Consider the following 25,235-nt stretch of genomic DNA (forward strand, 5'->3'; position numbering starts at 1 on the left):
CACACCGGCGAACACAGGTCGACCCGAGGAGGGATTTTTGACGGAGGAAAAATCTATTTCTGGGGAGAGACCTGTGTTCGCCCGGTGAAACCCTACCTGTTTCCCATCCCATTCCTTTCCAAGCCATTACTGAAATCTATGACAGAAGGATGTAAGATGGCGCTCGCATCGGGCGGGGACTGGGTGAGTCGGAGCGGTGTGGTGGAGACCGCTGTGTCGGCACATCCCGTGTTCATATGTTGACGAAGGAGTAATCTAATTGGAAGATGACCTGTGTTTAGTGGCTTTCACACGCCCTTTCTTTATACACGACGCCCTTGAGGTGCTCGCGCGAGGGTAGTAACCATCTGCATACCAATGGTTTAACTTTCTCTGGTATATTTGGAAATTATTTATATCAGAAAAGTATTAAGAAGGTACCTTTTCACCGGGCGACACAGGTCTCTCCCCAGAAATAGATTTATTTTTCCTCCGTCAAAATCCCTTTTATAATTAAATAATTACAGAATGGGAGTCCACCCTCCTCCCCTCTCATGGATGATAAGGCATAAATAAATTGAAATTGTGCAGGTTTTCTGCGTTGTTTACTTATTCCCCCTGGTAGTGGACAGGACTACTGACCATCTCCTAAACAAAAGAATTGCTACTGTAATTTTCAAATTTTAGTTACTGGTACTTAGAAATTCTTAGCTATGTAGTATATACTTATTTGGTAAGTATAAATTAAACTTTATTTTATTATAAAAATATGTTGAATTACATATAACTGTGACATTTTACGCAGCTTTACATATGTATCTCTTGGTAGTAATTGTGCTTGCATCTGTACAAATAGCTTCTGTGTCATGGTTAAAATGCATTGATCTGGTTCTGTACAGTACATACAATGTACTCTGCCCTGAATCCCAACTGTATGAATGTGATTGAATGCAGATTGTAATTACTTGTATGCTGTAATTATTATTAAATAAAAAAGTTTCTCTTATGAGATCTGTGAGTAGCCTTGTAGGTCCAGTTATGCCTTGAAAATGTCTGCAGATCAATGTAGGAAGCCTGTGGTTAATATGTGACTCATGAGATTCAGGGCTGATTTTTGTCAATTTTCTGTTTAAGATTTCCTGACAAGAACAAAGAGCGTGACCGCTACCTCACTTGGGTTAGAAACTGCAGAAGGGATAAAGAGCCTAACAATGGATCACGCATATGCAGCAAGCATTTTCTGCCGAAGTATATTTTCAAACCTGCTGGTATGCAGAGGACTCACCTGACAGAAGATGCCTGTCCAACTGAATTTGATCTGCCAGAACACTTGAAGGTATTTACTGCACCAGTCACAGATTTTGTCTTTTTGAATACCCAGAAATATGTACAGTATAATAATTAATAGCCTGTACTCCTTAACAGCCACATGTTGCAACCAAACAAATTGGTCACCTTTATTGCGCAAGTGTATAAAAACTGTAGCAGATAATAATTTTATTTATGCATATAAGTACACATTGTCCTTTGCAAATGCTTCAAAGATCATTTACCAGTTTTTGAAGATTGCTGAGAAAATTGGCTGTCAGTGCATGATCATAATGTTGTAATGTCTCCATACCTGCAAAACTGTATGACTTAACCATAGAAAAAATGTACCAGCAAAGTTAGATATTTTTATTTCTGCATACAGTACATAGTGTATTTAGTAAATTGTTCATAAATCATTTGACAGTCATGAAGGACAGGTGAGAAAACATGTTTATCCTTACATGAATACAAACCATCGGTCTTTGCATAGAAGTTAGCGTCAGCGCAGGGGTACCCTCTCCACCTCCCTTTGCTAAGTTGCACAACCACTTTCCTTATAGTCTTCATCCTTAGTGGATGCATTTCTATGCCTTCCTCTGCCCAAATGTTTGCCAGCTGTTCTATTGCACTTCATCTCGATTTTTCCCTTTTCTCTTTCTTGTACTTTGTGTCAGACAGGCAGTCCCCAGTTATTGGTGGGGTGCTCATAAGCAAGAACTGCCATTAACCAAAACTGCAATTTATGGTACTTATGGCACCACGTTTCTGTTAATGGCACCTTTGTTAGGTATGTTATGGCACCATAAGTCTGATTTAAAACCAAGACTGCCAGTAACCGGGGACTGCTTGTCTTGATAATATCTGTGCTTATTTTCTTGTTCTTTTCTCTGAAATATGCTGATCTAAGAATCATCCAAGCCTAATTCCCACATTTGCCCTGGTGTAGGGAAGCAATGATGTAACACCTTCCTTTCTTCCATTCATGTAGACCCGCACAGTGTTTACATAAAATGTTGCAAATGTGTGCCCCATACTGATTATAGGGGAGAGGTCACTCCCCTGTATTTCCCTGTTGCTCCTGCAATGTGTGGTTCACATGGAAGGGTGGAGGCTGACCATGACCTCTTGAGGGCTTCTGTTTGGAGGCAGCCCCTACTAACCCATCTTTTGCAGGTCTGGGAGAGAGCAGGAAGAAAAGACTTTTCAAGAGCTTTCTCGGGGAGCCATTGGTGTGGGGCTTGATTGCGCATCTTAGTGCCTCGAATCTGCCACCTGTCTCAACAACTTTGATAACTGGAACTAGTTTCAGTTACAGGATCCAAAGGAACTTTGACTACGACACCTTTGATCATTTATCTGGTTCCATCAGTCTCTTAAGCCCCTCCGATGTCTTCCGACGCCAAGGATCTCCTCCTAGACAAGTTGTACAAGTGCGACCATAACGATGTTGAAGAAGAGACCTTGTTTACCTTCATCGTCATCATCGGTGGTCTTCATCACCTCCTGCCTTGGTGTCCTGCCCTTCTTCCAAGAGTCCCATTAGGTGCACAGACCCTAGGAAGGAAAAGGCTGCTGCTCTCAACTTAAGAAGGCCCTTCGGCCCTCTCATGGCATGTCTTCCACGGAAGAAGCATTGGGATCTCTCTATTGCTCTTTCTTGTCCCGGGACAGGAACCCGCATCTTGGGTCTCCCTGGTCACCTGAGGCAAGGAAGCAGTGTATGCTTGGATCACCATGACGCGGCTTCCACAAGCCAAGTGCATGTATGTGGTTCCCCCACATTCACCAACATCCAAGGCACCGATACCAGACAGTGGATGTCTCCCATGTTTGGTGAAGAGCCTTTTGCCACACGGGACTCCAAGGATTCATCCTGAAAGCTCATTCCCATCAGGGAACCCTGTATAGCGATGTCATCTGTCACACACTCCTTTCCCTTGGATGCTGTGTGTGTGCAGGTCTTCCTGACCTGTGCCACCAAAGGTTCTTACGCCTGGGTTCCAATGGACCTGCGCAGCCACAGTAAACGTTGACAGTCCATGAACTGGAATGTGACCTACAGAGAGAGAGAGAGAGAGAGAGAGAGAGAGAGAGAGAGAGAGAGAGAGAGAGAGAGAGTGTACACCGTGCAGGCGCTGCCCCCACCCCCGGAACTCTGATGACCTAAGATGTGGCTCCCAAGAGCCACTCCTCAGCTGATTGGAGGACAGGGTCCTGTGAGGGCAATTTGTATTATAGAGTCTGCATGCCCGAGAGAGCATGGAGGAGGTTTTCACTCAATGTTCTTCACAGAAGGTTCCAGCATGTCATTGGGGTGGCCCACGCTCTCACCCGAAAGTATACAATTATTCTCCCGGGTCTGGTTCCTGCTTGCATTTTTGTGAGTTTATCTTCTCTCCTTAGGATAGCTTCTGGGAACATTTGCGGGAGTCTGTGATCCCTCAGGGCAACCCTGTTCACCTTCGTGTGACAGGAGCTCTCTCAGACCTGTGCATCGATTGTCATTGCAGGTTAACGATCGTTCACGGCCTTCCTCTTGTGCTGAGACTTCAGCCACCAGCAGGTCTGTGAAGGGTGCTGGGCCCCTCTCACTTGTTCCTTCAACCTCCTGGGGCTGTACTGGGAGCCATGGGATGGACAGGACTTCGGTTAGTGATTGGGATTTGGCTTCCCATCGTAGCCCTTCACACACCCTTGGTTCAGTCTTAGGACTGGAATGCTAATGCATGGGTGTCAGAGAGGGGTCATGGAGGTTTTGAGGAGGGTCTCTGACCTGCAGAGAGAGCAACTCGGGAGGACCACGACTTGGAAGGCTCGAAAAGTCTTTCCCCTAGGACATGACACTCCTGAGCTGTAGTGGTCCTACTTTTGAGATTCTTAAACTAATTCGTCAGTACAACAATCTTGAGGAAGAGACTTTGGCTGCCAATGAGGTTGTTCCTTCGGGCCTCAAAGGATTAGTCAACCCTAGGACAGGTGAATTCTCTTGTCTTAGGGAGGGAGAAATCATTTAATGACAGTCAGGCAAAGAGTTCACTTAAACATGTCTGCTTTGCATGACAGCCAAAAGCAATCTGGAATGTTTACATCCCACCTACCAAAAGGTAGTAGTTACTACCTAACCACCTTGTTCAAGAGTTTAGCGGCCATTTTCCAGCTTTGCCGAAAGTAATTCCTAATGTGTAAAGGACCTCAAGTTTGTAAAGTTAAGAAATTACAATTTACTTTTAAAAATTGTCATTTTTCTGTTGAGTCTCTGGACTTGATAACAACATAGCCGAGATCCAGTAGTAGGTATCCTTCAGGAGAAGTACCTGCTTTCTTCAGGGTCTTGGCTGTCTTCCGTAGAACTTCCACCTTTCCTATGCTCTCGTTTTGGGAACAGCCAATTCAGCAAGGAGCTAGTCGTCCTCAGTGTCCTGTTGTTGCCATAGAAGCCTCCCTTCAAAGGGACAGCTTCGTTTTTTTGCTCTTTTCATGTTTCCTCATATGAATGATGGGGATAGAGTTAGGCTGGTGCTCGATCAACAGGAGCCTTTGAATATACGTACATACTTGTATATTCCCCTCACGACATGCGTCTTGTTATCAGATGCACCGAGTGATAGTGCATACCTGTATGAGCGTTTTCTTCAAGTATGTGACAGAGATGATAAGTAACTTCTCATCAGTTCTGAAACTCAAGGCAGCCATTCAGGCCTCCCAAGAGGTTCGGGATTTGATTTTGAGACACCCAGTGGTGGTGTTAAGCAACAACATTACAGTAGTTGCATTTATCACCAAATTAGAGGGTTTTATTTCCCTCTTGTTGTGGTTAACATTTGGGTGCTCAAGGGTAACTTTAGTGCACTCGATAGCTCTATCAGCCAAACACATTTCTGGATGAAAGCAGGTAAATCGGCCTCTGGAGTCAAGTGAGGGACAGGGTGCTGCTGTCTCACAGAGATTGTTTCAGTAGTATAGTTTCTCCTCAGTCAAGAGTAACTACTAATGAGGAACCTCTCTGTCTGTCCATCACAGGGACCCAAGGTCTCTTGGTATCATTTGACAATCCTCAGACAGCAATATGTCTCAGTAAACTCCTTTTTGTCCTTTTTACCACTCAATACAACAGAAGTCTGTAGGTCTTCTGATCCATCTCATCTGACCCATGGGCCACTGCGATTACTCAGAATGACTTTCAGACAAACTTGACAGCTTTTTACTCATTTCCAAATTTTTTCTATTCATAAAGTGTTCAACAAACATAGTTCACTCCAAATTGAGAGTATATGACGTAAGACTTAGCTTGTCGCCCAACCTGCCAACTCTGCTACCAAGGTAATGAGAGGAGTTCCTCCCTGATCCAACCTTCAGGGCCTGTGGCACAAGAGTGGTTTTTCAAGCAGTACAATCCCCGTGTCTTCACGGCTAAAAGACTATCCAGCTTTCTTTGCAAGCATAGGCTTTCTCGCTGAGCAGGAACAGAAATAGCTGAATAATTTTTTCAGTCCTCTGTAACATCCAGGGATTTGAGCCATCTTCGCTGGTTGGTGTCATTGATGGGACTTTTTCTTTGTGCAGAATTGTAAGAGTTACTTCTCTCCGATTAAATTGTGAAAGTCGAAGGTCCACATTTGCCCTAGTCTTTCACATAAAAGTAGTATTGTTTCTTCTCAGTCGAGGTTCAACTACTGATGAGAAACTTCTCTCTGTCTTGCCATCACAGGGACCCCAGATCTCGAGACAGCACTGGACTCTTGTTTAGGACATACATGGCCTTGCTTGAATTGTCAGACAGAGATTTGTTTCTCAAGACTGCATCTCTTCTCACTCCAGTATTGGTGAATTGGATAGACAATTTCCATGGACCTTCTTTATTATCACCCTTCAAAAATTGGTTATCAATGTCTCGACTCCATCTCAGATGTAGTGAACTCTGAATCATTCGTCATCAGTTGCCAAGTTCAAGTCCTTCATGATCCCCTGCACCTTAGTCTTTATAATCGATGACCCAGATCAATCATTACTTTGTCCTGATAATGGGTTGCTGTACTTTGGAAAAGATTCGACATCCTTGATGTGGATGTCAATAACATTTCACTAGTACTGACTTGCCAAGGATGAAGTGTATAAGGACATGTATCTCTCCTGATTTTGTGAGATAATCAAGGGAGGTTCTCCGTAGATAAAGGGGGTATATGTTCCAGAAGAAATCCGTGAATCTAAAATGCGCGAATGCGTGGGGTTCACTGTACATAGTGCCACTGAATAATTCATTCAGGAATTCAGGAAAATCTTGAGGCTGAAATGCCACCAAGAATTCGTTCAGGAATTCTCTTGTTCTGTGGAAATGCCAGTGGGGATTTCAAAGTGAAGCCCTACTGTGTATCACAATGCAACTCCCCAAGTGTTTGAAAAAACAGTGTTGTTTAGAATAAATTGCCTGAGATGTGGAGGCAAACAAAAGGCATGGGTCACAAAATGAAGTGTTTGGCCCTATTGGTAAAAAAAGGGATTTTGACGAAGGAAAAATCTATTTCTGGGTGATTGGCTCGTGTCGCCCTATGAAAGTAATCCTTAACATCATTCTTTCTAGGTAAAATTAGCCTAAAATTACCAGAGAAAAACAAATTAAGAAAATGTCAGTAAAACTGACTCGCTCACTCTTAAAAGAAGTGTCGTGGTATGATATATGGGCGAGTGTGGAACACTACCACGAGACAAACACCAATTAGAACTTCCCTATCAGAATCCCCCCCCAAGAGAGAGCCGATACCAACGGGCGATGCAGCCTCTACTACTACTACTAGAGGACGCCACGGACAGCAGCGCCCCTAGCGGTCATCCTTAATTAAAACATAAATACATCTTGTCCTGCAAGGGGGGGGAAAACAAAACAAAACCCATAAAAAAAGGGATGGTTTTTCATAGGGCGACACGAGCCAATCACCCAGAAATAGATTTTTCCTTCGTCAAAATCCCTTTTCTGGGCTCAGCTCGTGTCGGCCTATGAAGAGTACCAGAGAAACAGACAAGATGGAAAAGGAAATAATGAAAAACAGATTAAAATGATGGATATAATATAAGTAAATCAAATACAGCATACAAAATAAGCACTTAAACTAACTTATTACAATAATCAATAACAGAATGTTAGTAAACTTAAAGTACTTAAATGGTAGATAATAAAAATTATAAATATGCATGTAAAATAAGGAAATTTTTTGGATTTACTTAATTAGAATATATAATTACAATTATATACATATGTGTCCTACCCTAGCATAAAAATAAGGGTAGGTACACTCAAGTCCATCATTATACAATTAATACAATTAATTCAAATATATATTAAACACATTGTGAGTGAAACTTATCACAAACCCAATGGAGAATTTATACAAACATATTGTGGCCCACCCTAGCATAAAAATAAGGGTAGGAACACTGAAGTACATATCAGTACAAGGGTGGTTGTCCCTAGCAAAAAAAAAAAAAAAAAAAAAAAAAAAAAAAAAAATAAGGGACAAATCCACTATAAGACACAACGGCTAAGGCTATGATGTTGAGTAGCCTGACGATAGGGTTGAGGCATGTTGGTTGAAGTAGGTAGAAAGGAGACCTGGATCAATACTACAACTACTACGAAGCAGTATCAGGGAAACTATGTTTCCCGCTGCTACTGCTGAAAACTTTAAAGTTAAAGATTCCAAGGACTTTAAATAATGCCGTTTAAAGACTGTCGGGGATTTCCATCCAGTATACTTTCTAAGATCCTCAAAGTTCATATGTTGGAAATAATTAATTGAGGTGGCTACTCCCCTGATATCATGTGCTTTTGGGAATGACTCAGGGTTGGCTTGTTTAATGAAGTAAAGGATTTGCTGTCTAATGCCTTTAACTGATAAAGTACCACCTTTTTCTCTCATGAAGAGAGCACCCGAGGATCTAGAAGAAGTGCGAGATAGAAAGGCTCTAAGAGTTGATACTGGGCAGAGAGAAGGATCCTGTGGAAGTGGGATAACCTTCCAAGGAGGCCCACCTTGCAAGAGGATCTTCATTTTTGGCTAAAAAGCTACGATCCGGAGCAAGTAGAACTTCTCCTGATGGGAGGAATTCCACATGACCCGCATCCCTGGATAGAGCCGACAGTTCTGAAATTCTAGCTCCTGAGGCTAGGCTTAATAAGAATAGTGTCTTCCTCAGGAGCATTATGAATGTACAAGATGAGTTGTCAGTATCTGAAGCTAGTTTGAGGACATCATTTAAGAACCATGAAACTGTAGTAGGCCTCTGAGAAGGTCTAAGTCTAGCACAGGCTTTAGGGATAGATGTGAAATAGATTCAGTCAAATCTATCTGAAAACCTACTTGAAAGATTTTTTCTTCAAAGCCGACTTATGAGTGGTAATCGTGCTAGCTGCTAAACCTTTTTCAAATAAGGATCTGAAAAAGGATATAGCCAAATTAACTGTCATGGTTGTAGTGTTCGATTCTCTCAAGAAGATGCTAATTTTTTAACAGCTGAGTTCATATTGTCTAATGGTTGACTCTCTCTTATCTGATTCTAGGAAGAGAATATTCTGTGGATCAATGTCAGCATCTTTATTAGCCGCAAACTTCATGAAGTCCATAAAGTTAGGGTCTGGAGAGTTCCTGAGGAAGCGAACAACAGTCCTCATTTGTACTGATTGTGATAGTTTGGGATTGGGGATCCGTTGAGGTCGGAGACCCCAATTCCAAAAGAAGAGGATACCAGTTGCTCTTGGGCCAGTCCGGTTGCAATCAGAGCTACTATCCCTTTGAAAAGACCTTAGTTTGTCTAGGACTTTCAAGAGAAGATTCACTGGAGGAAAAACATAAATTCTCCTCCACTGATTCCAATCCACGGACAGGGCGTCCGTGGCATAAGCCAGAGGGTCCAGGTTGGGGGCCACATAGCAAGGGAGCTTGTGGTTCGCTTGTGAGGCGAAGAGATCACTTGGAGACCTGGACTCTCCGGCTTACCCACTGGAATGACCCGACGTCCAGAGACCACTCTGATTCCAGAGGAACTGACGGGACAGGGCGTCTGCTATCACATTTCTTACTCCTGCCAGGTGAGTGGCAGACAGATGCCATTTGTGTTTGCTTGCTAATGCAAAGATGGCTATCATGACATGGTTCACATGCTTGGATTTGGACCCTCCTCTGTTTGATGCATGAACTACCACTGCACTGTCCAAAACTAGCCTTAGATGAGACTTCTTCGGGGGAAGCAGTCTCTTCAGAGTAAGAAATACTGCCATTGCTTCCAACACGTTTTATGTGGAGCTGGCGAAATTGAACTGACCAAGTCCCCTGAACCTGTTTGAACTGAGAGTATCCCCCCCACCCGGACAGGGATGCATCCGTGTGAATGGTTAACACTGGAGGGGATAGTTGAATGTACTTTCTTGGCTAAGTTCTTTACTTTTGACAAGGCCGTAGTTGGTTGCGGAGGATCTGTGGAATTACTGACAACTTGTCTCGATATTTGGAGTTTTGCTTTTGACCGCCAAATTCGATTTATACTCTTTCAGCCTTGCTTTCAGAAGGATATCTTGTTAACCGAAGCAAACTGAAGAGACCCTAAGATTCTCCCCTGGCTTCTTCTTGACGTTTGTTTGCATTTGAGAAATTGCCTGACAGATTTTGCTATTTCCTTCCGTTTGACCACTGGAATTGATAGATTGTGGGAGGACAAATCCCATTGGATTCCTAGCCACTGAAAACGAGGATTCCGGAATAAGTCTGGATTTCGTTTTGTTTATCTGGAACCCCAGATGTTCCAGAAAGTGAACTACCTTTTTGGTAGCTTTGAGACATTCCTCGACTGTTGGTGCCCAGATCAACCAATCGTCGAGGTATGCCGCTACCATGATTCCCTGAGCTCTTAATTGTTGTACAACCACTTCTGCTATCTTTGTGAATACCCTGGGGGCTACATTCAGACCGAAGGGCATCACTTTGAATGAGAATGTCTGATTTCCTAGCCTGAATCCTAGGAATGGGCGGAAGTGCCTGGCTATAGGGATATGATAGTATGCTCTGTAAGATCGATGGAGCATGTGACGGCTCCACGCGGAAGTAAGGTCCTTACTTGCGAGAGGGTAAGCATCTTGAACTTGTCGCAGCGAATGAAAGAGTTTAGCTTGACAAGTCTAAGATTACCCTTCTTTTTGTTGAGCCTTTCTTTGGCACGCTGAATAAGCGACCTTGAAATTTTAGATGTTTGACTCTCGCATAGCTCCTTTCTGAAGGAGTTCGTTCCGCGTAAATCTATCATTCCTTTGACGGTATCTGATGAAATGATTTGATTGGAGGAGGATCTTGGATCCAGCTCCAGCCTAATCCTTTGGACACTATGCTCTGTGCCCAACTGCTGAACCCCCACCTGTGGCGGAAGAGGAACAGCCTCCCTCCTACCTGGGGAGCCTCATTGCTGATGGGCGGGTTGGCCACACGCCCTCCTCTGAACTGCTTACTCTTGTGCCCCTTCCTGCGCCACGGTGACGAAAGTAACTCTCGCCCTACCCCTCGGTTGAGAGTAGCCTTGAGCCTCATAAGCAGGGTTAAAGGCAGCGAGATAGCGTAGGAAGTCGAAGGTTGCGATTGCTGGGGCGACCAGGAGGAAAGGCTGGGTTTGCTTAGATGTAGCAGTTGTCCCTGTTGGGTAACTGGGACTGCCTGCACAAACTGCTGCTGATGCTGGAGTTTTTTATATGGCTGGAACCTCTTACCAGCCTTCTTTGGTTTCTTGCCAGCTGTGGGAACGGATTCCTGTTTCCTCTTAGAGGAAATACCCCACCTAGCTCTAAGGCTCTGGTTGAGTCTAGCAGCTTCGTGTGGACTTCGTTCACTGCGGACTCTGGGAAGAGATCCGCTCCCCACATGCTCGCAGCCAGAGTCTATTAGGCTCGTGCCTGATAGTGCACTCTTGAAGAACATGCTTCCGACAGTTCCTCCTGGCTTGGAAGAAGTCAAAGGCGTCTAACAGAACCGTCTGAAACTGCGATTTCGCCAGGATCTTGAACAGCGTTCGTTAGAGCGTATGAAAGAGCAGCCATTTCCGTAACGATAAGAGAGTTAAGGGACCTGCCAAACCTAGTTCGCGCATCGAACTCTGCCTGGATTAGGGAATCCGGCAGCTAGGTAACTTCTCACGAACTGGTCCATAGCGCAGTCCGGCTTGAGTTTAACCCACCCAGCGTGAAAGTAGCTGGCAGGTTTTCCCCATAACTCTCCGAAGGCGGGGAAGAGTGGAGAAGTAGACTCCGACTCTCTCAACTGTGGAACGGGCTCATCCTTGAGGACTGCCTGAAGAGCCTTCTCCACCAATTTCGTGGCGAACGAAGAGGAGACCTCCTCTTCCGTCGCGAAAATAGTGAAGGGGCTCTTATAGGCCTGGAGTCTAGTATTAGTACACTCCCAGTCCTCAAGGCAGTGAACCCATTCCCGTTGGGCGTGATCTCTACTGTAGAGGACTGACTCCTTCGAGATCTTGTCCTCTCTCGTAAGAGCCCGTTGGCGTCAGCCTAGCATACCCGATGAAAGGCTGTGACAGACCCGGAGGATAGAAACTCGAGTCCTCAATCCTTCGAGTGCCAAACTCCGGGATCGAAATCATCCCGTCCTTAAAAGGAGCATAGGCCGCTACTCTCCATGGATTGTCCATAGAGAAAGCTGGCAAGGAGTCGTAAGGCGGAAGTTGGAGAATCCCCGTGCTAGAAGCAGGGAGACTGGGGGAGGAGCCTGAGATAGCCCAGCTACCGATCCTCATTCTCTCTCATCCTATTAGAGAGTTCCTGGACCGTCTGTCCAGTTTGAGACAGACTGCTCGACAATTGCGCGAACATCTGCTCAAAACGTGTTTCCCCAAGCTGAAATTTGGGAACCCCCAACTACCATCGCTCCTACCTGCTCCATCATTCCTGGTGAGTACAGGAGGAGGGAACGCAGGAGCTGGTGCTTGACCACCCCTGCCGGCATAGCCGGAGAGGGGGCAGCGGAAGCGGGAGAAGGCAGCGACTCGGAGGTAGCGCGAAGCCTTCTCCTTCGAAGCCTTGCTTCTGAGCTCTTCGACTGGGAAGAGCTCGGCTTAGCCTTCACCGCGTCGGCGTATGAAGTCGATGACTTCCTGGCCGAAGAAGACGAAGACGCTTACTAGAAGTCGTCTTAGACAAGGTCTTCGGTTCTCTCTTTCCCTTCTCCTTAGGAGGTACAGAGAGAGCGGGAGTGCGGCTAGGGATCTCGGATCCCAAACGAAAGCCTTTGGAAGGAGGCGGAAGAAGAAGGGACAGGAGAAGACCCAGGAGCGCCCAAGGAAAGACCTTGGGCGCCCGACAAACCTACCTCAACCAACAAATCCTCACTACTACCGCCATCGGCTCGAGATTCAGGTCCAGGGCGGCGACGTCCGGGACTGACTCCTGGAGGCTACGACCCCAAACGAATGCTGGAGTTCTTGCTGGATGGCGGCTATCACGGGGGCGGCGGACAGGGGTCGACGTAGCCCGTCGACTTGCCCGCAGGGAAAATCTGGATGGCCAGCTTCCTATCCAATATGTAGGGCTGGCCCTTCGGCGGCGTTTTTTTTTCCCCCCCTCCCAAAACCGCACCCCCCCCCCCCCACCACGCTTTCAGGGTGGCGAGGGCGACTTCCCTCACACCGCTAGCCTGAAAGAAAGGCTGGATTAGCTACCAATTGCGGACAGGGTTAACAAACTTACGAACTAGAAGTTGTTAGTAAATTCATAAGTAACCTCATAATGGACTTACCCCATCCCCCAGTGAGCGACCAGGTCGTAGCATATAGCGCAGGCCTCGGGGTGCCAGACGATCGACTCGTTGTACGAAGTGGCACACGGGGCGTGTGAGACCTGCACTCGTCATGTCCACAGGGGTCATACAGCGTCGCATTACAGGCGAGGACCTGGCAGTTGGTAGCCTGTAAGTGAAAACGTACATGAGTACAGAGTAAACACTTACAGCCTAACATATGCTGCCCGCTGGTGCCGGAGCGATACGTTAGATAAAACCAGAGCCCCGCTCAAAAATACGTGTGGTAACCAGGTTGGAAGATAGGCTATGGCTCCGCCAGTGGCGAGGCACAAGAATCAAGAACCAACTAGGAGTGGTGGTAATGGAAAACCACGACGGATAATGGCGGGGATGGTTGATAAAATGAAAATAATAATACACAATTCATTGTAAAATATCTTATAATAGGGTATATATCCTTAAAGTGTAGCAAAATAACAACATTAAAAACAACTTCTCTCCACCCGTCTACTAGAAGAGTGCGTAGGTAAGGGTAAGCTCCCTTCCGGTAGCGGGGAGAGATATAAGGATATAGTAGCAAGCAATCGACCATCCATAGCACCCACCCTGCCCGCTAGCGGAGCCAATATACTATAACCAAAGGGGCCCCGGCTGCGACGGAAGGCTCCTTTCGTATCGTAAGGGAGGTGGCTGAGTAAAGGGGAGGGGGGGATGGAGGTCCCGCGAAACACGGCGGGAGCGAGGAAAGGGGGGTGGGGGGAGGGATGGCCTACTCCTCCCCACCTCACCAACTACCCGTATGGAGACCCGTACCTCATAGTGGTCGCCCTATACCCCCTGCTGGCGGAACCCCCACGGCACCTCCGAGAGTGTGAGAGAAGGCGATGAGGTTGTTATGACAACCAATGGGGTCCCCCCAGCTCCTCCCTACATCAGAGAGGGAGGGAAGTGGGCAGGGTAAGGTGCTATAGTACACGTGACCGCAAGTGGCCTAGGCCGCGAGCAAACACAACCGTGGTAGGGCCACGTGAACCAAGCTGTACCAACATGTGGAACAAGCACCTAGGCTAGCCTAACACCCTAAATAAAATCATATATCGAAAAGGGGGAAGAGACACTGTTAGTAAAAGAGAAAGAAGCCCAGGAGGAGGCAGACTGTTCCGAAAAACAGAAGCCTACTCGGAGCCAGCGATAGCCGATGTAGAGCAAGAGCCGGGATGCTGGGCCGAAAATAAAAATAATAGCCCTAAATACCAAGCTAAGAGAATGGTAGGAGGGCTGAACTAGCTAAACTCGATGTAAACAATGAATGTGAAAAAGTAAGCCCATAAGCATAAGAAGTCCCAGTATGGAGGACCGGGAATTCTTACGAGGCGGCATGGCCGCCACGAGACAACCGAGGAACCGTATTTGACCTATAAAAAGGAAAATACTGGTACCCGGAAGATAAAATTACAGTAAAATGTTACTTATGAGTTACTTAACTTAGCCGTGGCGATAGCAGAGCGTTCCATGATTCCAAAGCTGATAATCCCAGAAAAAACACGAGCACAAGAAAATGGCGACTTGTCGCTGGTGCTAAAATTAAGGATGACCGCTGGGGCGCTGCTGTCCGTGGCGTCCTCTAGTAGTAGTAGTAGAGGCTGCATCGCCCGTTTTTGGTATCGGCTCTCTCTTGGGGGGATTGATGATGGGAAGTTCTAATTGGTGGTTTGTCTCCGTGGTAGTGTTCCACACTCGCCCCTATATCATACCGACACTTCTTTTTAAGAGTGAGCGAGTCAGTTTTACTGACATTTTCTTAATTTTGTTTTTCTCTGGTAATTTTAGGCTAATTTTACCTAGAAAGAATGATGTTAAGGATTACTTTCATAGGCCGACACGAGCTGAGCCCAGAAATACCCCTAGGATAATCAGTTGCCCCTTAAGTGCCTCATGGTAATGGACAATGCTCCTGTGCATCCTCCTGGCTTGTAGACCAGTTGTTGGATAAATCATCTTGAACTCAAGAAACTTTACACAAAGGCATTGTTCCAAAGGTGCTTTGAAGTGACCTCAAACACTGAATTAACCCTAAGAGACTCTGGAAGGAATACTGGATTACTTCAATATCTTTAATTGCATAAGTCTAGATAAGGCTTGGCAGGGAGTGACTTCCAGGACAGTGACCTCTACTTGGGGAGAAAATTGTGGCCAGTGTTACCCTGAGAAGGATTTTGAAGGATTTGAAGCTGACCCCTGACCCTGACGACCCTGTGCCTGTTGTGGAGTGAAGAGTTAACCACTGAGGAGCTACAAGACCTTCAGCAGGAACAACAGATGACAGATGGGAAATCTGTGGTGATGTTAAAAATTTTGTTGAAAGGTAACATCCTGAGAAAGATGTTGCAATCCGTGTCTCTAACATGTTTAATGACAATGCATTATATCACTTTGGGCAGATTTTAATTTAAAGAGATATCAGAAACAAATGTCCCTGGACAGTTTTGTTGTGGGACAGTGGTCCAGTAACTCTCAAGCTGGTCCTAGTGCCAGTTAAAAACAAAGTGGGGAAGTAGCCCCAGACAGTGCCACTGAAAATGTAGAGAAGTAACCCCAGTTAGGTTCATGATACATGAAGTCTTGGAGAGGAATTCCCCCTCCAAACAATGACCTCTCCTCCTCCCTCTCCCAACCTCTCCGTCTTCCATACACTAACATGTCTTCCATAAAAGTAAAAGTGATGTTAAATGTTTCATTATTCATTTAAGGGGGCCAGCCAGCTAATCCCATTTTTTAAGGACAGGACTTTGATATTCATACACTTGATAAGATGACTTGGAACATCTCCAAACCGCATATGATTTTCGCCTCTGACCTTCGGTTTTGTGACGCTAGGGAGATTTATCCCGAAAATAACCATTTTTCAAATTCTATCTCCTCCCTTGATATTTAATATTAAGACCTGGGATTACTACCATATATAGACTTGATGAAGACCTCCAATCAAATGTGGATTTTTTTTTTCTGAAAGTCATTCATTTGCTAGATATGAATTTTTCATTATGGTAAAAAAATAAACCTTATAAATCAGGAAAAAAATGTATAAAAATAAGACTAAACAAAAATTGGAGGAAAAAGCTTTATGTGATTGTTCTATAATGTCTTTCTGAGTTTATACCAAATTTCAGTGAAGGTCAATAAATATAGTTTTAAGATACGGGCATTCGAAGTTTTCCTTTGTATTTTTATAAAGACAATGTTAATAAATAATGATTATTATGAATGCATATTTCTGTTTTGGGTATTAACCAAAACTATGTTATTTATCATAATTTAATCATAAATGATGATACCTTCGCTCACTAACTCTGCTTATTACAGCAAATTTTATTCTTCAGTATGTTAGCGAGATGTTTTCCTTGTATTTTCCTCTTTGGCATGATGAAATTTGTGCCGAAACAAAGATAAAGAGATGTAAAATCAAGAGAATGTCAGAAGTGAAACTCGAATGTGTACTCTCTTTTTACAAGGACAATGTTAATAATCATGATTATTATGAATTTTATATTCCTTTTTGGGTATTAATAAACCAAAAATATGTTATTTATCAAAAATGAAGATCCCTTTGCTCTAAGACCGTAGCCTGGGGTACTGCATGACGTGTGCGTCAGGCAAGATGGGTGCATTGTTATAGGGGTTTCAACTAGTATTTGCGTGTTCTAGCTATTCGCGGAAGGGTCTGGTACCTATCCCCCACGAATACAGGGGGAAACTGTACAGTACTTGGATAAGTGGGAACAGGAAAACCCTTCCAGACTCATACATGTTTCCTATCACTAGAAATAAAGGAGAACCTCCCTATCTGGTGGGCAAACCAGAACAACAATTGAATAGTGACCCGATTCATCCAATGAAAGCTCACATGTCTTGGCAGACGAATTCAATTGTTTGGAAACAAGTCGTTTTGACGGAATGGACCCCCTAGATCCTCTGGTCTGTCTGGACTTATGGAAGCTTTGGGGAAAACTGATGGTGGATCTGTTTGCCACTTCACGGAATCATCAACACCCTGTTCTGTTCACCAGTGCCAGATCCGCTTGCTTGGGCAATGGAAGCTATGCTCCTTGAGCGGTTGAACAAAGAACTGTACACCTTTCCCTCATTCAGTTTGATCAGACAGGTAATCAGACAGGTAATAAACAAATTTCAGATGCACCAAAATGCTTCAATTTTGGTAGCCCCATTTTGGCCGATGAAGGAGTGGTTTCCAGACCTCATAGACCTACTGTTGGATTTTCCAAGACTGCTTCCACAAAAGACACGGCTACTCAGATGATCACACTTCCATTGCTTTCACCAAGGCCTGTCTTCTCTGACAGGCTTCTAACTGTCAAGATTCTTCTTAGAATGAAGGGATTTTCAAAGGCAGCTTTAGAAGCTATTGCAAAATGTAGAAGACAATCTTCAAACACCTACCAAAACAAGTGGAAGATCTTTAGAGAGTGGTGCAGTACTTTCAAAATCTCCTCTACTCGGACCACTATAACCCAAATGGCCGACATTTTCTTGTAATTAAGATCAGCTAAGGACCTGTCTACCTCTACCATAAAAGGCAATAGACCCATGTTGGGCTCTGTATTTCATCACAGGGGATTGGATTTGTCTTCCAATTCAGATTTGTCAGACCTCTTCTAGTCCTTTGACATCTGAAAGGAGTCTCCGACTGTGCACAGAATCTTGATGTGGTGTTGAAATGGTTATCTGGGCCTCACTTTGAACACATGCATTCCATTTCTTTGAGAGACTTGACTTGAAAGACCCTTTTTCTGGTTACATTAGTAACAGTGAAAAGGATCAGTGAAGTTCATGCCTTGGACAAAAGAATAGTCTTGTTCTTAATCGGTAGGGTTTCTGACTAAGAATGAATCCCCTGCTAACCCTGGCCTCGTTCCTTCTTGCTTGATAGTCTGACAACTTTTGGGATCGACAATGATGAGAGAATGCTTCATCCCCTAAGAACTTTGAAGCATTACCTTCATAGACCCAAAGAGATTTGTGGTGATATTATAGTTATATTTTTATTCTTGTAGGTAAAGGTAACAGTTTTTATTTCTGGTCATATTGTGGAACTGAGCCGTGGGTAGGGGCAAATTGCTTATCCTTCGCTACAAAGTTTCTCAATACAGTAGTAGATGCACCACAGCTATACCGCCACGCCACTACACAGTAAGATGAGTGCCAACCAAAGGCAGTATCTTCCTGCAGCAACTCTCTTGTCAGGTAAGGAAACAAACATTTTCTTAAATGATGGTAACATTTTCTATTCTCAGATTCATTACCATAACTAATTTTTGGGGCTAGAGGTGTCCATGTGTCCAACATCCCTTAATGTGGGAATCAGCTATGTAATTATTGTGTAAGTTATTTAATTAAAAATTAAATTTTTTAATAAAACAAAGTTTTTATTATCTTACCCAATAATTACATGATAGGAGCCCACCCTCCATTCCCATGCATGATTTTAATGGGCTTCTCTTTCCGCAGAAGTTGGTAGGGCATTGTTACCTACCCAAAGCAAAATTAGCCCGACCTGAGAATTTCAGAATTTTAATTGCTGGGCAAGTGAAACTCTTAGCTATGTTAAAGAATTTTGAAGGGAAACAATTTGGAAATTGAAAGGGAAATTACAAGTAGGAGAACTAGAAAGTAAAAGTTTTAAGTAATATACGTATCGTAGTAATGGTAGAGCATAAGGAAAATAGAATGTCTTAATCAGTGGCAGTACTATATAAATTAGATTCTATGAGAGAACCAGAAGCTAGAAGATTTACAGGTAATAGAGTAATATACAGTGGGCCCCCGTATTCGCGTTCTCCGGATTCGCGGACTCACTCATTCGCGGATTTCTCTCGGGAACGTTTCCCCGCATTATTCACGGAAAATTCATGCATTCGCGGTATTTTTCTATGAGAAATATCCACAAATTCCTGGTTTTTTTGATCAATTTCATCATAAAATGCACTTTTTGTGATAAAACTATTAAAAAAACCAAGTATGAAAATTTTTAGTGGTTTTTCTTGAGTTTTAACATTCACGGGTTCTAACTATTCACGGGGGGGTCTGGTACGCATCCCCCGCGAATACAGGGGGACCACTGTACCATGCCAGAAATATCATATTATGTTAGTGAAGCAACAAAGCTTTTAAAGAAGGAGCGACTGAAGATTATTAAGAAAAAGCTGGTTAAAATAGTGAGAAAATCTAAGAACATAATGGGAGAAGTGATAATAAGTGAGTAAGAAGAAAAGATTTACTATTGGGAATCCTATTTAAATGCTTCATTTGTGAATACTATTGAAGATGGTCTTACACAATTGGGGTATGTGATATCCTTGACAGATGGTGAGGGGAGAAGTCTCATATGGTATATGGTGGAAATCTAGAAGAGTAGCAAAATCCACCAATTGAAGCAGAAGCTCTTGAGTGGGCATAGAAAGATTGGTAATTTCACAGTTGTGGGAAGAGATAGTAGGAGAGAGAAAATAGAAGCATTGGTTAAAACTGATAGTAAAACACTACGGATTGCAGTTAAATTTAGTAAAGGAGTAAGTATTAAAGTTTAAAAATTGATATTGCAACGATGAGAAAAAGAATAGAACCTAGAGAAATAAAGGAGCCGAGATGGATAAAAAGAAAGCATCAAATATCTGATGTATCGACTAAAGCATGAGTTTCAGAAATTACATAAAGGGTAAAGAATTGGAGATTAATGGAGATTAGAGGGGATTATGATGAGAAGAGGTTGAATTTAATCATTATTTTATTTTTTATTTTCTGGGTTAGTGAAGTAGGTATAGTTGTTATACATTTAAGAAACTTAGACAAAGTACTCAGTAAATTTTATTGGCTGTTTGTAAAGCATTCCTCCCATTATGTTAAATGCTTGTAAAGCATTTTTGCCATTATGTTTGGAATGATGCAATGGTGATTTTTGTATACATAAGATGTACGGAAGACGGGAGTTAGGAAAACGTGGTTTGGAGGCAGTGACGAGTAAGCGGTGGTGACGGAAGGTTGTGAGTATTCTCGTTTGCGGTTTTGTTGGTTTGTTTGTAAGTCTTTCTTTTGTTTGTTGTGGTCATGAGCCGAATTAGACAAGAAGTGCAATGGGAACAGGTATGTAAATTGTGTTTGTTCATATGCGGAACAAACCTTCGGTCTTAACAATAGGATCATTTTCAAAGTGCCAGTTGGCATAATTGTTGCATTTTGGTCAGGATGGGAGTTTATTGATCTTATATATTATTAATGATTAATTTGGGTAAGTCTCATAGAATTTTACATTTTTGGGAAAACTGATAATGTTCGGACCTGAGGGATACCACATTAATACCTGATAAGGAAACTTCTGCGAAGCTGGGCCATGAATTCCAGGGTTGGTCTGGTTCTGGGGTATAGGACTCTTAGCAATTATGTCTGGATTGCCCATAATATGGTTATTGTGGGGATGATTGTGTTCTTGTAATATTTTCAGTCCCAATAAGTGGTTTTGGCTTACATTGACCCACCTTTATTGTGTTGTGCTACCTCCTGTTGGGTAGGGAGGGAAGGGAATGGACATTTGGGAATTAGCTCTTACTAGTGCCATTGGTAGAAGAATAAATTCCATGAAAGACTGAATAGCAATAAAGTAGAGTACCCATTGACCTTTTGATGATACCCTTTTTGTCACAGATGACAATCACTGCACCCTCCTCTGACAAGGGATTTTGACGTAGGAAAAATCTGTTTCTGGGCGAGGAAGCCGTGGATATGAAGGAGACTTTCTAGTACTGTAATTACACTGAAACACTTTGCTCCAGTACAGAGCAAAGGGAAGTTAACCAGAAATGTTTATGAAATAGGACCATGGATATTTGAAACCTTTTATGATAAGTATTTGACCTTTAATCTGGGAGATTATAGTAATTGTGTCATTTTTAATGTGTGCAGTCAAGAGCCCAAGATATCATCTGAAGGTTAAGGAAAACTGACTGAAAATTGGCCTCGGCAAAATAAAGTGAAAAATTAAAAGCATTACTGCTGCATGTTGGATGAGTTAAAGTAGATTGCTCAGTACAGTACATGTTTTTTGGAATCACTCCAAGGGAATGATATTTGCACCCCAACTGATGACCTACTCAGAAGGAAAACTTGTAGAGGAAGTAAATGATTAAAGTGTGATTAGAATTGAAAGAATGGAGATCATTGGAGCCTTAGTTCCATTTCCAAATTTAATTATGACATTCAGCTCTACCCATTCTACCCACTTACCTAATGTTAATGAGAGGGAGTATGGTTGAGTTTTAAGGTTGAGCAATATATCCCAAGACTTAGGAGATATTTTTATTATCAAGAATATGGTCATATGATAGGGTGCATACACACGGTCAAACAGTGTTTGTCGGACAAACACTGTTACCAGATAACAATAGGAAGATTAGGTGTGCTGATGACAACAGAAGCAATCACCACGGACTAACAGGCATTGCCCGTGTTCTTGGTTTGGAGCTTTGTACAGCATCTGGCAGGACAGAGACAAGGAACTATTATGACTGTCAGGCAAAAGATTCAAGAGGCTATGTGTTTACCATATGAGCAGAGGCTGTGACTTGCTTTGCTTTCAACAGACTCAACAACCTGCCTAGGCTTAGCTCTACGAAGGAAAAATGTTACCACTGGGATAGGACACACTCTAATGTTAATTGAACTTGAATGGCAGAACCCGTTTATGGAATGTCAAGTCGATGTTTTATAACGGAAACAAAAATAAATGTGCAGTAGCAATTAATTGACTAATAGCAGAACTTCAGGGGAGTGGATCACATTCATGTGCAGTGGAAGTGAAAAGGAAGATAGAAACAATTCGCTGTCAGCACGTATAGGTGAGAACTTCGTTAACTTGAAAAATCCCAAGTGTCAGGGCTGAGGCTGATGACATGTACACACCCACATTATGGTTCTTCAATGAACTGTTTCTTTAACAATGGTGACAACATAATAGAATCTATGTCAAAGGTGGATAGCAGTCTTTTATATGTCCGAGGAAGTTTCTGATCATGAGGTATATATATAAGTGTATTCTGTGTATGGGTGTGCATAAGAAAAACTGCAAAAGATAGTTATTAATTTTTTTATTACTGCCACCATTTCAATTCACAGGACCAAAAGTTGAAACATAACCTGATTGCAATGAAGTACATTATGAAACTTATGAATATTGAATAATATTTTTAATGACCAAATACTAATTCATTAGGAGTTAATGTTTCAAGTCCCCATTAGGTGATTCTGTGCTGCCAGGTTACAGCACCTTCATTGAAATACTGCATGAAGTGATTGCCTACTATTACTCCTTCGGTTGTACAATTCTGCTGCTACATATGTAGAGGTAGGATAACATTAACATTTGAAGTACCAGGGATGTTTACAGTATCTAAATTGTCATCAGTACACAAGTAAGGGGTGACAGGGTCTTTGTGAAGATAATTGTGTAGTGCAGTGCAGGCTAAAATTGTTCTACCCTTTTTGGTCCAAGATTAATGGATTTTTTTAAATATCTGAAATCTGTTTGCTAGTTAGTTTTCCCGAACAACCCGTTTTCCTGCTGTTCATCTAGCCCTTTAGAGTCTGTATGGACAAAATATGCTCTGCACAATGTTTTGGTTTTAATAAGGTAAAGGTTTCATGATGTGGTGCTTCAAAGGAAATGCGTCACCAGCCACAAAGACATCAGGTAATTTCCTTGAGCTGCTAGGAAGCACCTCATCATCTGGCAAACCCGCAGATCCATTTTTTGACATGCTGACTGAGAAATTAGTGTTTATCCCCCACACTCCCATGGCTGGCAATTTCATTAGTCCACATCTACATAAATTAAAAATTGGGTTAGCATCAGAGACAGCCATTAATTTGGTACTGAGGGATCCTTTATAGATGTATTAGAAATAACTTGCGACTATTGGGAACACATATCAGGTTGTGTTTCCCATCCTCTGTGATTCCTGAATACAAGTTTTGGAAAGATCTATTTTGGAAAACCCTTCTGCTACACATTTCCACTCCTGAGGTATATATAATATATCACATAATAAAAAAAAAAGAATTGGTCAGAATAATATATACATAATACAGAAAAATAATTGGTCAGAAAAAACAATATTAGTACTTGTAACTTTTACATAAACATGCCCTACCTGGGATGTAATACTGATAATTGTTTGTAAGCAATATTATGAATAATGCCATTGCTACTTTTACAGATTTTCAATGATCCATTACTTCAACAAACTGAAGATATTGCTCCATCCCATACAACAAAACCGCCTGGTACACCTGTACCAAGTACATCTCATGAAAATGTACAATCTGGAACTCCTGAGCCCTCTCGTAGTTGGCACTCGAACAAAAAGGAGGGTTAAAAAGCCTACAGCCAGTGACAAGCGGCATGAGGTACTTCAAGAAGCCCTCCATCAGTTAAGAAACTTGTCTCAATCTGAAGAGGGTGATAACGATGATCAAAGTGATTTTGGTAGTGTTGTTACCAGTGATTTACTAAAAATGAATGAAGAAAATAAGGTTCTTGCAGAGAAACTCATATCGCAAGTGCTTTATATCGGAAAATTAGGCAAACTCTCATCATTGAATAATTATGGCTGAAGGTAAGAATTATATTAAGAGGAAGGACATGTTTCCATATGTGTTTATGGATAGGTATAATTACAATGTGATATTTCTGAATACTTTGAATGCTTGGTAAATAAAAAAAACTATTATATATTTGTGTATTCCTCATTATTCCTCATCTATTATGTTTAGAAACAATTGTCTATTTCTTATGTTTAGTTACAAATAAAATTAAAAGTAACACCTTTCCCTTATGTATGGATCCTTGAGTACATTATAAATGGTTTGTCACATATCAGGGATTATTGCAGATAAACTGTGTTTGAATATTCTTGTTTTGTATTGGAGGGAATTGTAAGAACATCCAGATTGATTGAAAAATTAGTGTTTACTTCAGACTGCTTCTGGAGTAACACTGTCCCTTATATATGTGTCCTGCTTCATTAAAAAAAAAAGTTTAAACTTGTTTAATAAATCTTAGACTGCGTTTCGTTCCGCAGTCATGTAGTTTATAGTCTGATTCATAGCCTTGTCATAATTCAAAGTCTGATACATAGCTTTCTCATAATTCACATAAAATTGTCACATGGCTTTCCTCACCTTGTCCTCACACAACACAGCATAGTGCCGTTTTCTTAGTTTTTTTTTTTTTTTTTTTTTGTTTTTTTTTTTTTTTTTTTTTTTTTTTTTTTTTTTTTTTTTTTTCCCCACTCCATAGTCAATATTGTTTGACACTGAATATTAGCACCAACCTACTCTCACGAGGCCAGATCACACAGAGGTATCCATTTGCAGCTGGACTTTTACAGCTGGAAGCTTACGCCTTTTGCCGTTGTATATGTTTCAAAGGTGATTAGTGAATTTGATCATAGCACTTCTATGGTCCTGTGGTTCTAATAATGGTATGTGATGTTTATATTGCCTCCATAAAAACTAGAATTCCAGCCGAAATGCCAATGACTCATTTGTTAGCTTTGTGTTGGCCAAGAAATGGTGTCCAGATTGTCATTTCTCTGGCTAGTGAGATGATCAAATGAGCATACCCCACAACTTCCTGGTGGTCATCAGTATGTTTTGGACCAGATCTTTTGAGACCGAGTGCATCGGTTTGTCCATCGCATTCAGAAAGAACCAGTCGGTCAAGTACTAAGATGGAACGTAATTGTGTGGATCACATTCATCTCCTTTTACCCTGGGATGTTGCTCATAGGTCCTTGGACTTTTTTTTTTTTTTTTTTTTTTTTTTTTTTTTTTTTTTTTTTTCTTCCTTGGATCTTATGGTGGATGCTCAACAATTCATGTAATTCACCCAACTCTAGGGACAGGTTGCATCTCACCCAAGGTGTGCAGCTGCAAGGAAAAGGTTTGTGTTGGAGTGGCCTCCTCCATTTCTCCTGTCTTCCTTTCTCTTCCAGTGGGCAGAGGAACAAGGAACAAGCTGTCATGTGCTGGATGGGTGTGCATACAGGTGGTCTAGATGAACTGAGTTATCCTATCTATAATCTAGCTCCATTT

The 25,235-nt window shown here is 42.4% G+C and overlaps 1 protein-coding gene and 1 long non-coding RNA gene across 2 annotated transcripts in view; one reads left to right on the forward strand and one right to left on the reverse strand.

Moving 5' to 3' along the window:
* Window positions 1–25,235, reverse strand: part of LOC135225741 (uncharacterized) — a 133,731-nt gene that overhangs the window by 35,847 nt on the left and 72,649 nt on the right. The gene's annotated exons all lie outside the window — the stretch shown is intronic.
* On the forward strand, window positions 855–23,871 carry LOC135225454 (uncharacterized). Its single transcript, XR_010316970.1, has 2 exons — window positions 855–1,315; window positions 23,357–23,871. It is a non-coding gene; the product is annotated as an uncharacterized LOC135225454 (long non-coding RNA).

This window comes from Macrobrachium nipponense, chromosome 13, assembly GCF_015104395.2.
Source record: "Macrobrachium nipponense isolate FS-2020 chromosome 13, ASM1510439v2, whole genome shotgun sequence".
NCBI lineage: Eukaryota > Metazoa > Arthropoda > Malacostraca > Decapoda > Palaemonidae > Macrobrachium > Macrobrachium nipponense.